This window comes from Tachypleus tridentatus, chromosome 10, assembly GCF_004210375.1.
Source record: "Tachypleus tridentatus isolate NWPU-2018 chromosome 10, ASM421037v1, whole genome shotgun sequence".
NCBI lineage: Eukaryota > Metazoa > Arthropoda > Merostomata > Xiphosura > Limulidae > Tachypleus > Tachypleus tridentatus.
Window position 1 is genome coordinate 15,922,027 of NC_134834.1, and position 21,736 is coordinate 15,943,762.

Genomic DNA, 21,736 nt, shown 5'->3' on the forward strand with positions numbered 1-21,736 from the left:
AACATAGGTTAGTGTCAAGTGAATCATATCAAACTCTGTAAGAATTAATTAGAAACATAGGTTAGTGTCAAGGCAATCATATCAAACTCTGTAAGAATTAATTAGAAACATAGGTTAGTGTCAAGTGAATCATATCAAACTCTGTAAGAATTAATTAGAAACATAGTTTAGTGTCAAGTCAATCATATCAAACTCTGTAAGAATCAATTAGAAACATAGGTTAGTGTCAAATGAATCATATCAAACTCTGTAAGAATCAATTAGAAACATAGGTTAGTGTCAAGTCAATCATATCAAACTCTGTAAGAATTAATTAGAAACATAGGTTAGTGTCAAGTGAATCATATCAAACTCTGTAAGAATTAATTAGAAACATAGGTTAGTGTCAAGTGAATCATATCAAACTCTGTAAGAATTAATTAGAAACATAGGTTAGTGTCAAGTGAATCATATCAAACTCTGTAAGAATTAATTAGAAACATAGGTTAGTGTCAAGTGAATCATATCAAACTCTGTAAGAATTAATTAGAAACATAGGTTAGTGTCAAGTGAATCATATCAAACTCTGTAAGAATTAATTAGAAACATAGGTTAGTGTCAAGTCAATCATATCAAACTCTGTAAGAATCAATTAGAAACATAGGTTAGTGTCAAGTGAATCATATCAAACTCTGTAAGAATTAATTAGAAACATAGGTTAGTGTCAAGTGAATCATATCAAACTCTGTAAGAATTAATTAGAAACATAGGTTAGTGTCAAGTGAATCATATCAAACTCTGTAAGAATTAATTAGAAACATAGGTTAGTGTCAAGTGAATCATATCAAACTCTGTAAGAATTAATTAGAAACATAGGTTAGTGTCAAGTGAATCATATCAAACTCTGTAAGAATTAATTAGAAACATAGGTTAGTGTCAAGGCAATCATATCAAACTCTGTAAGAATTAATTAGAAACATAGGTTAGTGTCAAATCAATCATATCAAACTCTGTAAGAATCAATTAGAAACATAGGTTAGTGTCAAGGCAATCATATCAAACTCTGTAAGAATTAATTAGAAACATAGGTTAGTGTCAAGTGAATCATATCAAACTCTGTAAGAATTAATTAGAAACATAGGTTAGTGTCAAGTGAATCATATCAAACTCTGTAAGAATTAATTAGAAACATAGTTTAGTGCCAAGTGAATCATACCAAACTCTGTAAGAATCAATTAGAAACATAGGTTAGTGTCAAGTGAATCATATCAAACTCTGTAAGAATTAATTAGAAACATAGGTTAGTGTCAAGTGAATCATATCAAACTCTGTAAGAATTAATTAGAAACATAGGTTAGTGTCAAGTGAATCATATCAAACTCTGTAAGAATTAATTAGAAACATAGGTTAGTGTCAAGTGAATCATATCAAACTCTGTAAGAATTAATTAGAAACATAGGTTAGTGTCAAGTGAATCATATCAAACTCTGTAAGAATTAATTAGAAACATAGGTTAGTGTCAAGTCAATCATACCAAACTCTGTAAGAATCAATTAGAAACATAGGTTAGTGTCAAGTGAATCATATCAAACTCTGTAAGAATTAATTAGAAACATAGGTTAGTGTCAAGTGAATCATATCAAACTCTGTAAGAATTAATTAGAAACATAGGTTAGTGTCAAGTGAATCATATCAAACTCTGTAAGAATTAATTAGAAACATAGGTTAGTGTCAAGTGAATCATATCAAACTCTGTAAGAATTAATTAGAAACATAGGTTAGTGTCAAGGCAATCATATCAAACTCTGTAAGAATTAATTAGAAACATACGTTAGTGTCAAATCAATCATATCAAACTCTGTAAGAATCAATTAGAAACATAGGTTAGTGTCAAGGCAATCATATCAAACTCTGTAAGAATTAATTAGAAACATAGGTTAGTGTCAAGTGAATCATATCAAACTCTGTAAGAATTAATTAGAAACATAGGTTAGTGTCAAATCAATCATATCAAACTCTGTAAGAATCAATTAGAAACATAGGTTAGTGTCAAGGCAATCATATCAAACTCTGTAAGAATTAATTAGAAACATAGGTTAGTGTCAAGTGAATCATATCAAACTCTGTAAGAATTAATTAGAAACATAGGTTAGTGTCAAGTGAATCATATCAAACTCTGTAAGAATTAATTAGAAACATAGGTTAGTGTCAAGGCAATCATATCAAACTCTGTAAGAATTAATTAGAAACATAGGTTAGTGTCAAATCAATCATATCAAACTCTGTAAGAATCAATTAGAAACATAGGTTAGCGTCAAGGCAATCATATCAAACTCTGTAAGAATTAATTAGAAACATAGGTTAGTGTCAAGTGAATCATATCAAACTCTGTAAGAATTAATTAGAAACATAGGTTAGTGTCAAGTGAATCATATCAAACTCTGTAAGAATTAAATAGAAACATAGGTTAGTGTCAAGTGAATCATATCAAACTCTGTAAGAATTAATTAGAAACATAGGTCATTGTCAAGTCAATCATACCAAACTCTGTAAGAATCAATTAGAAACATAGTTTAGTGTCAAGTGAATCATATCAAACTCTGTAAGAATTAATTAGAAACATAGGTTAGTGTCAAGTGAATCATATCAAACTCTGTAAGAATTAATTAGAAACATAGGTTAGTGTCAAGTGAATCATATCAAACTCTGTAAGAATTAATTAGAAACATAGTTTAGTGTCAAGTGAATCATATCAAACTCTGTAAGAATTAATTAGAAACATAGGTTAGTGTCAAGTGAATCATATCAAACTCTGTAAGAATTAATTAGAAACATAGGTTAGTGTCAAGTGAATCATATCAAACTCTGTAAGAATTAATTAGAAACATAGGTTAGTGTCAAGGCAATCATATCAAACTCTGTAAGAATTAATTAGAAACATAGGTTAGTGTCAAGTGAATCATATCAAACTCTGTAAGAATCAATTAGAAACATAGTTTAGTGTCAAGTCAATCATACCAAACTCTGTAAGAATCAATTAGAAACATAGTTTAGTGTCAAGTGAATCATATCAAACTCTGTAAGAATCAATTAGAAACATAGTTTAGTGTCAAGTCAATCATACCAAACTCTGTAAGAATTAATTAGAAACATAGGTTAGTGTCAAGTGAATCATATCAAACTCTGTAAGAATTAATTAGAAACATAGTTTAGTGTCAAGTGAATCATATCAAACTCTGTAAGAATTAATTAGAAACATAGGTTAGTGTCAAGTGAATCATATCAAACTCTGTAAGAATTAATTAGAAACATAGGTTAGTGTCAAGTCAATCATACCAAACTCTGTAAGAATCAATTACAAACATAGTTTAGTGTCAAGTGAATCATATCAAACTCTGTAAGAATTAATTAGAAACATAGGTTAGTGTCAAGTGAATCATATCAAACTCTGTAAGAATTAATTAGAAACATAGTTTAGTGCCAAGTGAATCATATCAAACTCTGTAAGAATTAATTAGAAACATAGGTTAGTGTCAAGTGAATCATATCAAACTCTGTAAGAATTAATTAGAAACATAGGTTAGTGTCAAGTGAATCATATCAAACTCTGTAAGAATTAATTAGAAACATAGGTTAGTGTCAAGGCAATCATATCAAACTCTGTAAGAATTAATTAGAAACATACGTTAGTGTCAAATAAATCATATCAAACTCTGTAAGAATCAATTAGAAACATAGGTTAGTGTCAAGGCAATCATATCAAACTCTGTAAGAATTAATTAGAAACATAGGTTAGTGTCAAGTGAATCATATCAAACTCTGTAAGAATTAATTAGAAACATAGGTTAGTGTCAAGGCAATCATATCAAACTTTGTAAGAATTAATTAGAAACATAGGTTAGTGTCAAATCAATCATATCAAACTCTGTAAGAATCAATTAGAAACATAGGTTAGTGTCAAGGCAATCATATCAAACTCTGTAAGAATTAATTAGAAACATAGGTTAGTGTCAAATCAATCATATCAAACTCTGTAAGAATCAATTAGAAACATAGGTTAGCGTCAAGGCAATCATATCAAACTCTGTAAGAATTAATTAGAAACATAGGTTAGTGTCAAGTGAATCATATCAAACTCTGTAAGAATTAATTAGAAACATAGGTTAGTGTCAAGTGAATCATATCAAACTCTCTAAGAATCAATTAGAAACATAGGTTAGTGTCAAGTGAATCATATCAAACTCTGTAAGAATTAATTAGAAACATAGGTTAGTGTCAAGTGAATCATATCAAACTCTGTAAGAATTAATTAGAAACATAGGTTAGTGTCAAGGCAATCATATCAAACTCTGTAAGAATTAATTAGAAACATAGGTTAGTGTCAAATCAATCATATCAAACTCTGTAAGAATCAATTAGAAACATAGGTTAGTGTCAAGGCAATCATATCAAACTCTGTAAGAATTAATTAGAAACATAGGTTAGTGTCAAGTGAATCATATCAAACTCTGTAAGAATTAATTAGAAACATAGGTTAGTGTCAAGTGAATCATATCAAACTCTGTAAGAATCAATTAGAAACATAGGTTAGTGTCAAGTGAATCATATCAAACTCTGTAAGAATTAATTAGAAACATAGGTTAGTGTCAAGTGAATCATATCAAACTCTGTAAGAATTAATTAGAAACATAGGTTAGTGTCAAGGCAATCATATCAAACTCTGTAAGAATTAATTAGAAACATACGTTAGTGTCAAATCAATCATATCAAACTCTGTAAGAATCAATTAGAAACATAGGTTAGCGTCAAGGCAATCATATCAAACTCTGTAAGAATTAATTAGAAACATAGGTTAGTGTCAAGTGAATCATATCAAACTCTGTAAGAATTAATTAGAAACATAGGTTAGTGTCAAATCAATCATATCAAACTCTGTAAGAATCAATTAGAAACATAGGTTAGCGTCAAGGCAATCATATCAAACTCTGTAAGAATTAATTAGAAACATAGGTTAGTGTCAAGTGAATCATATCAAACTCTGTAAGAATTAATTAGAAACATAGGTTAGTGTCAAGTGAATCATATCAAACTCTGTAAGAATCAATTAGAAACATAGGTTAGTGTCAAGTGAATCATATCAAACTCTGTAAGAATTAATTAGAAACATAGGTTAGTGTCAAGTGAATCATATCAAACTCTGTAAGAATTAATTAGAAACATAGGTTAGTGTCAAGGCAATCATATCAAACTCTGTAAGAATTAATTAGAAACATACGTTAGTGTCAAATCAATCATATCAAACTCTGTAAGAATCAATTAGAAACATAGGTTAGCGTCAAGGCAATCATATCAAACTCTGTAAGAATTAATTAGAAACATAGGTTAGTGTCAAGTGAATCATATCAAACTCTGTAAGAATTAATTAGAAACATAGGTTAGTGTCAAATGAATCATATCAAACTCTGTAAGAATCAATTAGAAACAAAGGTTAGTGTCAAGTGAATCATATCAAACTCTGTAAGAATTAATTAGAAACATAGGTTAGTGTCAAGTGAATCATATCAAACTCTGTAAGAATTAATTAGAAACATAGGTTAGTGTCAAGGCAATCATATCAAACTCTGTAAGAATTAATTAGAAACATACGTTAGTGTCAAATCAATCATACCAAACTCTGTAAGAATCAATTAGAAACATAGGTTAGCGTCAAGGCAATCATATCAAACTCTGTAAGAATTAATTAGAAACATAGGTTAGTGTCAAGTGAATCATATCAAACTCTGTAAGAATTAATTAGAAACATAGGTTAGTGTCAAATCAATCATATCAAACTCTGTAAGAATCAATTAGAAACATAGGTTAGTGTCAAGGCAATCATATCAAACTCTGTAAGAATTAATTAGAAACATAGGTTAGTGTCAAGTGAATCATATCAAACTCTGTAAGAATTAATTAGAAACATAGGTTAGTGTCAAGTGAATCATATCAAACTCTGTAAGAATTAATTAGAAACATAGGTTAGTGTCAAGGCAATCATATCAAACTCTGTAAGAATTAATTAGAAACATAGGTTAGTGTCAAATCAATCATACCAAACTCTGTAAGAATCAATTAGAAACATAGGTTAGTGTCAAGGCAATCATATCAAACTCTGTAAGAATTAATTAGAAACATAGGTTAGTGTCAAGTGAATCATATCAAACTCTGTAAGAATTAATTAGAAACATAGGTTAGTGTCAAGTGAATCATATCAAACTCTGTAAGAATTAATTAGAAACATAGGTTAGTGTCAAGTGAATCATATCAAACTCTGTAAGAATCAATTAGAAACATAGGTTAGTGTCAAGTGAATCATATCAAACTCTGTAAGAATTAATTAGAAACATAGGTTAGTGTCAAGTGAATCATATCAAACTCTGTAAGAATTAATTAGAAACATAGGTTAGTGTCAAGTGAATCATATCAAACTCTGTAAGAATCAATTAGAAACATAGGTTAGTGTCAAGTGAATCATATCAAACTCTGTAAGAATCAATTAGAAACATAGGTTAGCGTCAAGGCAATCATATCAAACTCTGTAAGAATTAATTAGAAACATAGGTTAGTGTCAAGTGAATCATATCAAACTCTGTAAGAATTAATTAGAAACATACGTTAGTGTCAAATCAATCATACCAAACTCTGTAAGAATCAATTAGAAACATAGGTTAGCGTCAAGGCAATCATATCAAACTCTGTAAGAATTAATTAGAAACATAGGTTAGTGTCAAGTGAATCATATCAAACTCTGTAAGAATTAATTAGAAACATAGGTTAGTGTCAAGTGAATCATATCAAACTCTGTAAGAATTAATTAGAAACATACGTTAGTGTCAAATCAATCATACCAAACTCTGTAAGAATCAATTAGAAACATAGGTTAGCGTCAAGGCAATCATATCAAACTCTGTAAGAATTAATTAGAAACATAGGTTAGTGTCAAGTGAATCATATCAAACTCTGTAAGAATCAATTAGAAACATAGGTTAGCGTCAAGTGAATCATATCAAACTCTGTAAGAATTAATTAGAAACATAGGTTAGTGTCAAATGAATCATATCAAACTCTGTAAGAATCAATTAGAAACAAAGGTTAGTGTCAAGTGAATCATATCAAACTCTGTAAGAATTAATTAGAAACATAGGTTAGTGTCAAGTGAATCATATCAAACTCTGTAAGAATTAATTAGAAACATAGGTTAGTGTCAAGGAAATCATATCAAACTCTGTAAGAATTAATTAGAAACATACGTTAGTGTCAAATCAATCATACCAAACTCTGTAAGAATCAATTAGAAACATAGGTTAGCGTCAAGGCAATCATATCAAACTCTGTAAGAATTAATTAGAAACATAGGTTAGTGTCAAGTGAATCATATCAAACTCTGTAAGAATTAATTAGAAACATAGGTTAGTGTCAAATCAATCATATCAAACTCTGTAAGAATCAATTAGAAACATAGGTTAGTGTCAAGGCAATCATATCAAACTCTGTAAGAATTAATTAGAAACATAGGTTAGTGTCAAGTGAATCATATCAAACTCTGTAAGAATTAATTAGAAACATAGGTTAGTGTCAAGTGAATCATATCAAACTCTGTAAGAATTAATTAGAAACATAGGTTAGTGTCAAGGCAATCATATCAAACTCTGTAAGAATTAATTAGAAACATACGTTAGTGTCAAATCAATCATATCAAACTCTGTAAGAATCAATTAGAAACATAGGTTAGTGTCAAGGCAATCATATCAAACTCTGTAAGAATTAATTAGAAACATAGGTTAGTGTCAAGTGAATCATATCAAACTCTGTAAGAATTAATTAGAAACATAGGTTAGTGTCAAGTGAATCATATCAAACTCTGTCAGAATTAAATAGAAACATAGGTTAGTGTCAAGTGAATCATATCAAACTCTGTAAGAATTAATTAGAAACATAGGTTAGTGTCAAGTCAATCATATCAAACTCTGTAAGAATCAATTAGAAACATAGTTTAGTGTCAAGTGAATCATATCAAACTCTGTAAGAATTAATTAGAAACATAGGTTAGTGTCAAGTGAATCATATCAAACTCTGTAAGAATTAATTAGAAACATAGGTTAGTGTCAAGTGAATCATATCAAACTCTGTAAGAATTAATTAGAAACATAGTTTAGTGTCAAGTGAATCATATCAAACTCTGTAAGAATTAATTAGAAACATAGGTTAGTGTCAAGTGAATCATATCAAACTCTGTAAGAATTAATTAGAAACATAGGTTAGTGTCAAGTGAATCATATCAAACTCTGTAAGAATTAATTAGAAACATAGGTTAGTGTCAAGGCAATCATATCAAACTCTGTAAGAATTAATTAGAAACATAGGTTAGTGTCAAGTGAATCATATCAAACTCTGTAAGAATCAATTAGAAACATAGTTTAGTGTCAAGTCAATCATATCAAACTCTGTAAGAATCAATTAGAAACATAGGTTTAGTGTCAAGTGAATCATATCAAACTCTGTAAGAATCAATTAGAAACATAGTTTAGTGTCAAGTCAATCATACCAAACTCTGTAAGAATTAATTAGAAACATAGGTTAGTGTCAAGTGAATCATATCAAACTCTGTAAGAATTAATTAGAAACATAGTTTAGTGTCAAGTGAATCATATCAAACTCTGTAAGAATTAATTAGAAACATAGGTTAGTGTCAAGTGAATCATATCAAACTCTGTAAGAATTAATTAGAAACATAGGTCATTGTCAAGTCAATCATACCAAACTCTGTAAGAATCAATTACAAACATAGTTTAGTGTCAAGTGAATCATATCAAACTCTGTAAGAATTAATTAGAAACATAGGTTAGTGTCAAGTGAATCATATCAAACTCTGTAAGAATTAATTAGAAACATAGGTTAGTGTCAAGTGAATCATATCAAACTCTGTAAGAATTAATTAGAAACATAGGTTAGTGTCAAGTGAATCATATCAAACTCTGTAAGAATTAATTAGAAACATAGGTTAGTGTCAAGTGAATCATATCAAACTCTGTAAGAATTAATTAGAAACATAGGTTAGTGTCAAATGAATCATATCAAACTCTGTAAGAATCAATTAGAAACAAAGGTTAGTGTCAAGTGAATCATATCAAACTCTGTAAGAATTAATTAGAAACATAGGTTAGTGTCAAGTGAATCATATCAAACTCTGTAAGAATTAATTAGAAACATAGGTTAGTGTCAAGGCAATCATATCAAACTCTGTAAGAATTAATTAGAAACATAGGTTAGTGTCAAATCAATCATATCAAACTCTGTAAGAATCAATTAGAAACATAGGTTAGTGTCAAGGCAATCATATCAAACTCTGTAAGAATTAATTAGAAACATAGGTTAGTGTCAAGTGAATCATATCAAACTCTGTAAGAATTAATTAGAAACATAGGTTAGTGTCAAGTCAATCATATCAAACTCTGTAAGAATCAATTAGAAACATAGGTTAGTGTCAAGGCAATCATATCAAACTCTGTAAGAATTAATTAGAAACATAGGTTAGTGTCAAGTGAATCATATCAAACTCTGTAAGAATTAATTAGAAACATAGGTTAGTGTCAAGGCAATCATATCAAACTCTGTAAGAATTAATTAGAAACATAGGTTAGTGTCAAATCAATCATATCAAACTCTGTAAGAATCAATTAGAAACATAGGTTAGTGTCAAGGCAATCATATCAAACTCTGTAAGAATTAATTAGAAACATAGGTTAGTGTCAAGTGAATCATATCAAACTCTGTAAGAATTAATTAGAAACATAGGTTAGTGTCAAGTGAATCATATCAAACTCTGTAAGAATTAATTAGAAACATAGGTTAGTGTCAAGTGAATCATATCAAACTCTGTAAGAATCAATTAGAAACATAGGTTAGTGTCAAGTGAATCATATCAAACTCTGTAAGAATTAATTAGAAACATAGGTTAGTGTCAAGTGAATCATATCAAACTCTGTAAGAATTAATTAGAAACATAGGTTAGTGTCAAGTGAATCATATCAAACTCTGTAAGAATCAATTAGAAACATAGGTTAGTGTCAAGTGAATCATATCAAACTCTGTAAGAATTAATTAGAAACATAGGTTAGTGTCAAGTGAATCATATCAAACTCTGTAAGAATTAATTAGAAACATAGGTTAGTGTCAAGTGAATCATATCAAACTCTGTAAGAATTAATTAGAAACATAGGTTAGTGTCAAGTGAATCATATCAAACTCTGTAAGAATTAATTAGAAACATAGGTTAGTGTCAAGGCAATCATATCAAACTCTGTAAGAATTAATTAGAAACATAGGTTAGTGTCAAGTGAATCATATCAAACTCTGTAAGAATTAATTAGAAACATAGGTTAGTGTCAAATCAATCATATCAAACTCTGTAAGAATCAATTAGAAACATAGGTTAGCGTCAAGGCAATCATATCAAACTCTGTAAGAATTAATTAGAAACATAGGTTAGTGTCAAGTGAATCATATCAAACTCTGTAAGAATTAATTAGAAACATAGGTTAGTGTCAAGTGAATCATATCAAACTCTGTAAGAATTAATTAGAAACATAGGTTAGTGTCAAGTGAATCATATCAAACTCTGTAAGAATTAATTAGAAACATACGTTAGTGTCAAATCAATCATACCAAACTCTGTAAGAATCAATTAGAAACATAGGTTAGTGTCAAGGCAATCATATCAAACTCTGTAAGAATTAATTAGAAACATAGGTTAGTGTCAAGTGAATCATATCAAACTCTGTAAGAATTAATTAGAAACATAGGTTAGTGTCAAGTGAATCATATCAAACTCTGTAAGAATTAAATAGAAACATAGGTTAGTGTCAAGTGAATCATATCAAACTCTGTAAGAATCAATTAGAAACATACGTTAGTGTCAAGTGAATCATATCAAACTCTGTAAGAATTAATTAGAAACATAGGTTAGTGTCAAGTGAATCATATCAAACTCTGTAAGAATTAATTAGAAACATAGGTTAGTGTCAAGTGAATCATATCAAACTCTGTAAGAATCAATTAGAAACATAGGTTAGTGTCAAGTGAATCATATCAAACTCTGTAAGAATTAATTAGAAACATAGGTTAGTGTCAAGTGAATCATATCAAACTCTGTAAGAATCAATTAGAAACATAGGTTAGTGTCAAGTGAATCATATCAAACTCTGTAAGAATTAATTAGAAACATAGGTTAGTGTCAAGTGAATCATATCAAACTCTGTAAGAATTAATTAGAAACATAGGTTAGTGTCAAGTCAATCATATCAAACTCTGTAAGAATCAATTAGAAACATAGGTTAGTGTCAAGTGAATCATATCAAACTCTGTAAGAATTAATTAGAAACATAGGTTAGTGTCAAGTGAATCATATCAAACTCTGTAAGAATTAATTAGAAACATAGGTTAGTGTCAAGTGAATCATATCAAACTCTGTAAGAATTAATTAGAAACATAGGTTAGTGTCAAGTGAATCATATCAAACTCTGTAAGAATTAATTAGAAACATAGGTTAGTGTCAAGTGAATCATATCAAACTCTGTAAGAATTAATTAGAAACATAGGTTAGTGTCAAGTGAATCATATCAAACTCTGTAAGAATTAATTAGAAACATAGGTTAGAGTCAAGTGAATCATATCAAACTCTGTAAGAATTAATTAGAAACATAGGTTAGTGTCAAGTGAATCATATCAAACTCTGTAAGAATTAATTAGAAACATAGGTTAGTGTCAAGTGAATCATATCAAACTCTGTAAGAATTAATTAGAAACATAGGTTAGTGTCAAGTGAATCATATCAAACTCTGTAAGAATTAATTAGAAACATAGGTTAGAGTCAAGTGAATCATATCAAACTCTGTAAGAATTAATTAGAAACATAGGTTAGAGTCAAGTGAATCATATCAAACTCTGTAAGAATTAATTAGAAACATAGGTTAGAGTCAAGTGAATCATATCAAACTCTGTAAGAATTAAATAGAAACATAGGTTAGTGTCAAGTGAATCATATCAAACTCTGTAAGAATCAATTAGAAACATACGTTAGTGTCAAGTGAATCATATCAAACTCTGTAAGAATTAATTAGAAACATAGGTTAGAGTCAAGTGAATCATATCAAACTCTGTAAGAATTAATTAGAAACATAGGTTAGAGTCAAGTCAATCATATCAAACTCTGTAAGAATTAATTAGAAACATAGGTTAGTGTCAAGTGAATCATATCAAACTCTGTAAGAATTAATTAGAAACATAGGTTAGTGTCAAGTGAATCATATCAAACTCTGTAAGAATTAAATAGAAACATAGGTTAGTGTCAAGTGAATCATATCAAACTCTGTAAGAATCAATTAGAAACATACGTTAGTGTCAAGTGAATCATATCAAACTCTGTAAGAATTAATTAGAAACATAGGTTAGTGTCAAGTGAATCATATCAAACTCTGTAAGAATTAAATAGAAACATAGGTTAGTGTCAAGTGAATCATATCAAACTCTGTAAGAATCAATTAGAAACATACGTTAGTGTCAAGTGAATCATATCAAACTCTGTAAGAATTAATTAGAAACATAGGTTAGAGTCAAGTGAATCATATCAAACTCTGTAAGAATCAATTAGAAACATAGGTTAGAGTCAAGTGAATCATATCAAACTCTGTAAGAATTAATTAGAAACATAGGTTAGTGTCAAGTGAATCATATCAAACTCTGTAAGAATTAATTAGAAAAATAGGTCATTGTCAAGTCAATCATACCAAACTCTGTAAGAATCAATTAGAAACATAGTTTAGTGTCAAGTGAATCATATCAAACTCTGTGAGAATTAATTAGAAACATAGGTTAGTGTCAAGTGAATCATATCAAACTCTGTAAGAATTAATTAGAAACATAGGTTAGTGTCAAGTGAATCATATCAAACTCTGTAAGAATTAATTAGAAACATAGGTTAGTGTCAAGTGAATCATATCAAACTCTGTAAGAATTAATTAGAAACATAGGTTAGTGTCAAGTGAATCATATCAAACTCTGTAAGAATTAATTAGAAACATAGGTTAGAGTCAAGTGAATCATATCAAACTCTGTAAGAATTAATTAGAAACATATGTTAGAGTCAAGTGAATCATATCAAACTCTGTAAGAATTAATTAGAAACATAGGTTAGTGTCAAGTGAATCATATCAAACTCTGTAAGAATTAATTAGAAACATAGGTTAGTGTCAAGTGAATCATATCAAACTCTGTAAGAATTAATTAGAAACATAGGTTAGTGTCAAGTGAATCATATCAAACTCTGTAAGAATTAATTAGAAACATAGGTTAGAGTCAAGTGAATCATATCAAACTCTGTAAGAATTAATTAGAAACATAGGTTAGAGTCAAGTGAATCATATCAAACTCTGTAAGAATTAATTAGAAACATAGGTTAGTGTCAAGTGAATCATATCAAACTCTGTAAGAATTAATTAGAAACATAGGTTAGAGTCAAGTGAATCATATCAAACTCTGTAAGAATTAATTAGAAACATAGGTTAGAGTCAAGTGAATCATATTAAACTCTGTAAGAATCAGTTATACGATAATCAGACTTAAAGGAATGATACTTGTAGAACAACATCGTTTTTATATGCAATTAGATCTTGTGTTAAAATCTAGTTCACTGCTCTGTAACCTTCCCCGGTTACTCGGTTATAAGTTTTAGGGTTATTAGTCTAAAAATATTGTTTCGCTGTCCGCAAATAGACGATTATGTAGTTTGATTATGTAGTTTTACACTTGAAAAAGAACTAATAAAACTTGCTACTGCATCTCTCCAAAATTGACCCTCCTGCTAGTACAGCGGTAAGTCTGCGGATTCACAACGTTAAAATCAAGGATTCGATTCCCCTCTGTGGGCTCAGCAGATAGCCCGACGTGGCTTTGCTTTCAGAAAAAAACACACAAAATTGACTGAATGGAAACCTTCTATAAAGTAGAAAGAGCTACAAAACCACAGGGAACCATTTCTGTATTTAAATAACCAGTGGATCCAATGTTCGAAATGTGTTACAACTGAATCAACACACGTGTGTCCAAACACAACAGTCTCTTCTTTTTGGTCAGGCTGTATTTTCGTCATCACTGGTCCAGTCTAACATTACTGTTAAAATGGTCACAACTGTATGTGTGATAAAACAGTCCAAACTTTAGTTCCTAGTTTAGCCGTATGGAAATCATCACTGGTCTAATCTAACAGTACCCTAGTGGCACAGTGGTATGCCTGCGGACTCGTACAGCTAGAAATCGGGGTTCGATACCCGTGGTGGGCAGAGCACAGATAGCCCATTGTGTAGCTTTGTGCTTAATTCAAAAATAACAACACCTAATGTAACATAACAAATGTTTATAATGTTCGCCACCGATATCATTGTAAGTGATACTGAGGTTTCTTGAACTTTCCTGTTTATTGTTTAATATGAAGAAGTTACAAAAATCTGGCCGAACAATAGAGTTTAAATGTTTTGTTTGTTTGTTTTTAAAAATGGGAATACCGTTTATAAGAACAAATAAGACATTCAGCTCCAAAGTAAGCGCGTGTCTCGTGACTTAAAAGTCACCGAAAGCTTGGAACAAACCGAATTCCAATAAAGTTTCGTGTATTTTCTGTTTTATTCTAACCTGAACGACTTCGAAATTACTGCGATGTAATTCAGGTTTTATTGGTTACAATAAACCGAGTTTAGAACTAAGCATACAAAACATTTCACCTTATTCACCATGCACGTGGAATAATATCTTCCCATGTATGTTAATTATACAGAAATCTAATTCCTGGGAAGTTGTTTGGGTTTCAACTTACTTCGTTTCTTAATGAGATTTTAAGTTAATAAGACTTGTTTAAGGGTTTATATAATTCATTGAAAAAGAAAATCCGGGCCATTATTTAAACTTAAAAAAAAATTTTGCCTTCGAGGGATATTTAATTAATTTTATATAAAAAACGGCTCTTTTAAATAATCTATTTTCAAAACCATGTACAATCACTTTGTTCTCTGACAATAACTAAACCGTACAAATGCATCGATGTGATGTGTCTATTTCTGGTAATAACTGTATTCTGGTGCTGCGAGTTTGTCTTTGTTCGTGTAATCCTATACCACACTGTACTTCCTGTCCTCTAATTAATTTGGTTTTGGTTTATTTTTAAATAATGGTAATCTAGACCCATGTAGCCTTTTGATAAAACGTGTTCTTCATCTATACAAGTTCATATTGAGTGTTCTTTATTTTTGGACTTAAATTCTTTTTTTTTGGAATTTAAAGCTGATTACGTTATCTATAGAACTAGGACTTATTGCATTCTTGCTGTGAAAATAAATATGTATATGTTTATATGTTCCTTTTTGAAATATTGGTAGACATTTTTTTCTCTAAATCTTTTATGCACAAGACTATCATATAATTATTTGATTTGTTTCGTCGTCCAATAATCGAAGATGAGTCGTTATATTTTGTAGGTGGAGTAATAAAAGAGAAGGTTGGCTGCTTCAGTACAAAAAATAATTATAACCAGACATAACATAACGTTAAAAGACAAAAAGTGACAGACGAGCGAACTTTCATTGGTGTCGTATGATATATTTTAGGACTGTCTCGGTTGTGAATATATCTTGGTAAATTAATGACTTCAGTTGGCATCCTAGCTAACAACTAACAGGGCGACCGTTCCGGTCACGTGTGTGGAATATTTCCGCTGATTGTTGGATTCCTGAAACTTTGTTCCAGCAATGTGTTGAAAGCTCCACCTTGTAGGAAGACTGTTCCATTCAAACTTCAGTGTAGGAAACGTAACATGTTGGAATTTAGTTAAATGGACAGCAAATGTCTGTTTTAGAAACATAATTATAGGGGGCGACATTTCGAAAGTTTTTTTTCCACCTTTCGTCTTCAATCAAATCGGTATACTCCGCCTAAATAATTGATAAAAGAAGACAAGTGGTGTTCAACTTTCGTGTCGGTATTAAGTTAACGTCGCTTCAAGTTTACGACAATGGCTGTGACAAGGTTTTACCAGGGGTATTCTATTAACAATATCTGATTAAAGTAAAAGGTAAGATATTCAGTGATAGAGAAACTGAAAATCAACTTGGTCAAAAGTATAATTCATTAAATATACTTTTCTTAAGCTTACATTTAAATATTGTAACGCATTGTTTCATAGTTTAGTTATCTTTGTAGTTAACGATATTTTCGGCATAATCCCAACAATATCTTACAACGTTTGACAGACTGGGAGATTTAGGTTAGTTCTAATAAATATATTTTAAGCGCACAATACAAAACTATCGTTATGATAAAAACAATAAATCAACATGAAATGTGATAATATTCGATGTGCTAACTGATATAATCAATACAGATAACAAAAATAACAATTAATATACAATATAATATACCTTACTTAGGGAACACACGAACACTAACTCTTGTCTTGACTTATTGTCGTAGAAATAAATTTACATGGAAATTGTGGTCATGTTATCCCTAGCAGGTCTCTTGACAAAAGAAAACTCATTAAGCCACTCCTACTATATGATGTCAAAAAACGCGTCACATCTGTGACCAGGATGTCGATCTTCAGGATAATACAAAACACCTCTAATCACAGACACTGAAATTTGTAAGTTTACTTGCCTTAGGCCTAACATTAGTTAAGCCTTTATTAAGCACGCCCTGCATTTTATAAATATATAATTTAAACTTGTTCAGCGTTTACGTTTTGTTTTTTTTTTGTTTTAGTTAAGTCTTAAGCTTTATCATACTTAATACTGTCAACAAATGAGCGCAGATAGCCCTCGTGTAGCTTTGCGCGAAATTCAAAACAAACAGTCAACAAATGAGTGTATAATGTTATTTTACGACCTCACGTTAAATTGTGTGCGCATATTCAGGACAAACAAAAATTTAGCATTATTGTAATAGATGTTACAGTTTGAACCTCATGAGTCAGTCTCAGGAACTTTAGGACAGCACAATAAAAAAAAAACGTTTATAAAAATACAAAATAATAACTGAACCAACCACGATAACGTAATAGTAAAAATAGTGAGAAATAAAACACACTCTGAACTTGAGATGTACAGTGTCTAAAACTACTTAGTCCTGTATAACTGTCAAATGTTACAAACACATATGGATGGCTATAGAGACTAATGATAATATGAAATGTTCAGAAACTTAAACACGATAAAACAAAACTTCTATAAAAATAACAATAGGTAATATATAATCATCATGATACAGATGTAACTGCCATATAACTTACGTTTTCTTGTTTGTTTATAAATGGGCACAAAGCTACACGATGGGTTATTTGTGCTCTGCCCACCACGGGTATAGAAATACGAATTTTAGTGTTGTAAGTCCGCAGACATACCGCTGTATCACTAGGGTACGATATATCTTGCGCTCAATTATATATATATAATAGTAGGTTTAACAGGAGGCAGACCATGTCCTGCACGTTATAATAATATTGTTTATATACAGTCTTTAGTACAAAAGTTTATTATAACGCCACCTGGACAGAAATACTTTTGATAGTAGAATCGCCTCCGGTCGTCTCAGTAGTTCATCTATCAAATATCAACGTTCCCTGTTTATAAGCATTTGAATTATAAATGCTAAGACACACCAATTAATTTCATAGTAACTCCGTACTTTTATAAACGTGACGTCATAATTACCACGTGACTCTACGGTATCCGTTTATCAGGGTAACATGACGTCATTTCCGTTGTCATCTACTATTTTCGAACACTCGAAGAAAGCGGTTTCGAAAATTGATTAAAATCTCTGTGGTGAAAACTAATTTAGTGATTACAAAATAAGAAACACTAAAACCACAAAAAGGTGGTTTAAACTAGAAATAAAACACCAGATCCGAAGGTAATTTCATGAGCTTCGACTGTTCAGTGTTTAAGTAATATATCTATTCTCAGCGATACATTTAAAACACTACAGAAGGAATAATATAGAATATTTTTGGGGGTGAATTTTAAAACGACATAATATAATGCTTAGAAGGGATACATATATATATATAAACTTTTCAAATGATAAAATAATGCAAGAATGGGCTAATATTAATAAGTGTGTGTGTTTTTGTAATAGCAAAGCCACATCGGGCTATCTGATGAGCCCAGCGAGGAAAATCGAGCCCCTAATTTTAGCGTTATAAATCCGTAGACTTACCGCTGTAATAGCGGGAGACTCTCGTATTAGTCCTTCAAAAACAGAGTCCAAGAACAACATTGTTTAAGGATGATGGAGACACCATTACTACCGTATTGTTTCATTGTTTTTGTAGGACTCGTGTAAGTCATTCCTATATTTATTTCCTTTATGAAAAGTTTTTTTTTTGTCTGCTTACGTATTTTTAATGCAGTGTTTTAATAGATGTTGAAAAGCTGTATTTATAACCAAATTCTAAATATAACGAAGTTCCGACTACAATAGTTATTGTTTTCTGTTATTAGCTGGTAATTCATGTTTCACCCTGTAATTAGGCTTTTTTATAGGAACATCAAGTTTCTGTAAGAAAGCCTACTTCGAGGGTTAACACGAGTTCCATTATTTCACAAATTAATATAACTTATTAACAACACTTATAAAAGTAGATACACTGTTTGAAACTACGTTACCTAAGTTAAACTGTTTGTCACCACTGTTTTGGTTTTTTAGTTATCGTGTAATGAGAAAGCAGAGAAAAGATGAACAAGAAATTCAGACTTTTTGCTATTTAGAGACATTTCTAGAACTTCTGACTTAGTCATCACATAAATATTGTTATAAAAGGAAACGCTGTATAGTGTTGTAAAATTATGATGACCTATTGAAGAGATATTTAAAATACCAGTTAGATGAAATACCCAGACTATCCCTACATAGACAGTGCTGCCACCTGCTTGATAAAAATTAACTTTGTAGAGAACTGAAAGCTTTATATAATCTCAAAAGCAATAACCATAAAATCTACCACTGAAGGGAGTGTCACTATAATCTCGTATCGAACTCACTACGCTACATAATTTCGTAAGAATTAGCAATAAAGCTCTACTGAAGAAATGCCATCTACCGGGGATATGTGATGAACTAATTACTGTTTTAAAAATTATCTTGAAAACAGATGAAAATTAGTTGAACAGTTACCAACTACCTGTTGTACAGTCGTCTTTGTACAACAAAGACGTATTTATTATTTGAGATTTGTTTAAATCTTATGTTTTCTGATGTTATTGAATGTGTCTGAGAACCAGCTTATCTCACATTGGTCTGTGGTAACTGTGCTCCTTTGTAACTAGAGATCGCTGTTAAAGATACATTAATTCTTTAGATGTTCTTGTAATCTTTAGGGTTTTGGGCTACCCTGTACAAAATCGTTTAAACTGTGTTCCTTAGGTAATTGTTAACAAGTAACGTTGTTATAATAATAAAGTTATGATCTTTGGATGGTCAACCTACACCACATTTTTAATTATAACCAAAAAAAAACGAGGTTCATTTGTACATCTAAATTGTTATTAATGTTGGTTAATTACACATTTTTACCTGTTTCACTTTTTTTACTTCACAAGAAATGGTTTGTTTTGTTTGTTTTGTTTGTTTTGAATTTCGCGCAAACCTACACGAGGGCTATCTGCGCTAGCAATCCCTAGTTTAGCAGTGTAAGACTAGAGGGAACGCAGGTAGTCATCACCACGCACCGCCAACTATTAGTTTACTCTTTTACCAACGAATAGTGGGATTGACCGTCACTATATAACGCCCCCACGGCTGAAAAGGCGAGCATGTTTGGTGCGACGGGGATTCGAACTCGCGACCCTCCGATTACGAATCGAACGCCTTAACCTACCTGGCCGTGCCGGGCCCAAGTGGCAGTAAGAACGAAAGAAATATCCGTGCTGGAAATTCTGAATCTTTAATCTGAAGACATCTTTATGATCTAAGTGTATGAATATTTTGTGTCAGAAGGGACTGTTATATATCTTCCCCTAAAGCAATAGGGCAGCATGAGGCTACCATAAAAACGGGAAACAATGTCAAAATATACTTTTTATACAAGCCGTTCCACTGTGACTTGATAGTGGCTGTAATTGTCAAGCGACCTACTGGTTTGCCAATTCAAAATTATTTTAATACAACGTACTGAATCGTGTAAAAATGTTAAATTACAATTGTAAGCAATATCACTACAACATCAAAACTCAGGGTTCGATTCCACGATGTACACAAAAGACACATAGCCCGTTGTAGATATTTGATACTAAACAAACAAACAGTTAATGTCATTGCAACAAATATTAAGTACACTATGCCACACAGCCGATTGTACTTAAACTCGATAGTTATAATACAAGTTAATATTGCTTCTTCCGTATAAGTTGTAACAGAAACGATGCTGATCGAATTCTCTGATGCACTTGCATTTATTTATTTCACTTTTACAAAACGTTTGAATCGTCCAAGGCCTGTCGTACGAATAGCACTAAAGAATATATTAGTGGACTTCCAGGTCGTCTATTTCTGAACACCACCGCTGTATGGTAAGCTCTCCTTACGTTTGAAAGAGTAGGCCTGATATGTCCATGTGGCTAGGGAGCTCGAATCGTGATCTGAGGGTCGCAGGTTCTAATCCCCGTCGCACCAAACATGCTCGCCCTTTTAGTCGCGGGGGCGTTATAATGTTCGATCAATCGCACTATTTGTTGGTAAAAGAGTAGCTCAAGAGTTGGCGGTGGGTGGTGATGCCTTCCCTCTAGTCTTACATTGCTAAATTAGGGACGGCTAGCGCAGACAGCCCTCGAGTAACTTTGAGCGAAATTCAAAAACAAACAAACAAAAATAAAAAATGTCGTAACAGACCTTGTTATATCAAATAAAACAGTTTGCTAAGTCTTTAGCACTAATAAGAATATATTTTGAAAGTACAAGTTTCAGAAAAATTTGCATTTTGCGTTGAATAGTTTTTCCAAATTAACTTTGTTTATCACTTCTCGTATTTCTTGTTAATTAATAGAAGCAAAAATCAACAACAACAAAACATCTCTTTCTGTCGGTAACCCTAACAGGACAAATTGAGTTACGTTCTGTGTACGAACTAACAACGACCTTGTAACTGCCAGCAAGTGACAATCAAATGTTAAACACAGCATATGACGTTTATTTACTTAATGTTTTTGACGTTGCACGAACCTCTTGGCGCGTCTTGTTACCTATCGCTTTCTTTACCCACGTTATTCAGAAGCCATGCGCGGATATTGTATACTAGGTCAAACAACGTCAGTTTCACTTACAACTCAGCGATAAAAATTCCAGTCGGTACGACATACGACGTTTATAAAGTCTACTGTAAGCTTCTCAGTTGTAATTATTTAAAATCCACTAGATTATCGAACTCACCCTATGTACCTCAGAACGGCTGGTATGGGTATTAACACTTATTGATAAGTATAGTTTCTCGTCATTAAGAACTCACACTATGTACCTCAGAATGGCTGGTATGTGTATTAACACTTATTGATAAGGATAGTTTCTCGTCATTAAGAACTCACACTATGTACCTCAGAACGGCTGGTATGGGTATTAACACTTATTGATAAGGATAGTTTCTCGTCATTAAGAACTCACACTATGTACCTCAGAACGGCTG

General features: G+C 31.1%; 1 protein-coding gene across 8 annotated transcripts in view; it reads left to right on the forward strand.

The window, feature by feature from the left end:
• LOC143228778 (uncharacterized) overlaps nt 1–21,736 on the forward strand; it is a 364,507-nt gene that overhangs the window by 286,018 nt on the left and 56,753 nt on the right. For 2 of the 8 annotated variants that reach the window (XR_013015453.1, XR_013015452.1), the window contains exons 1-3: nt 15,423–16,135; nt 16,574–16,705; nt 18,199–18,401. The exons of 1 other annotated variant lie outside the window; for it this stretch is intronic. The gene's annotated coding sequence lies outside the window, so the exon portion shown is untranslated. Of the gene's footprint in view, nt 1–15,422; nt 16,136–16,573; nt 16,706–18,198; nt 18,402–21,736 lie in introns of those variants that run through there. 5 more of the 8 variants (XM_076460126.1, XM_076460127.1, XM_076460132.1 and 2 more) reach the window with 5 other exon arrangements.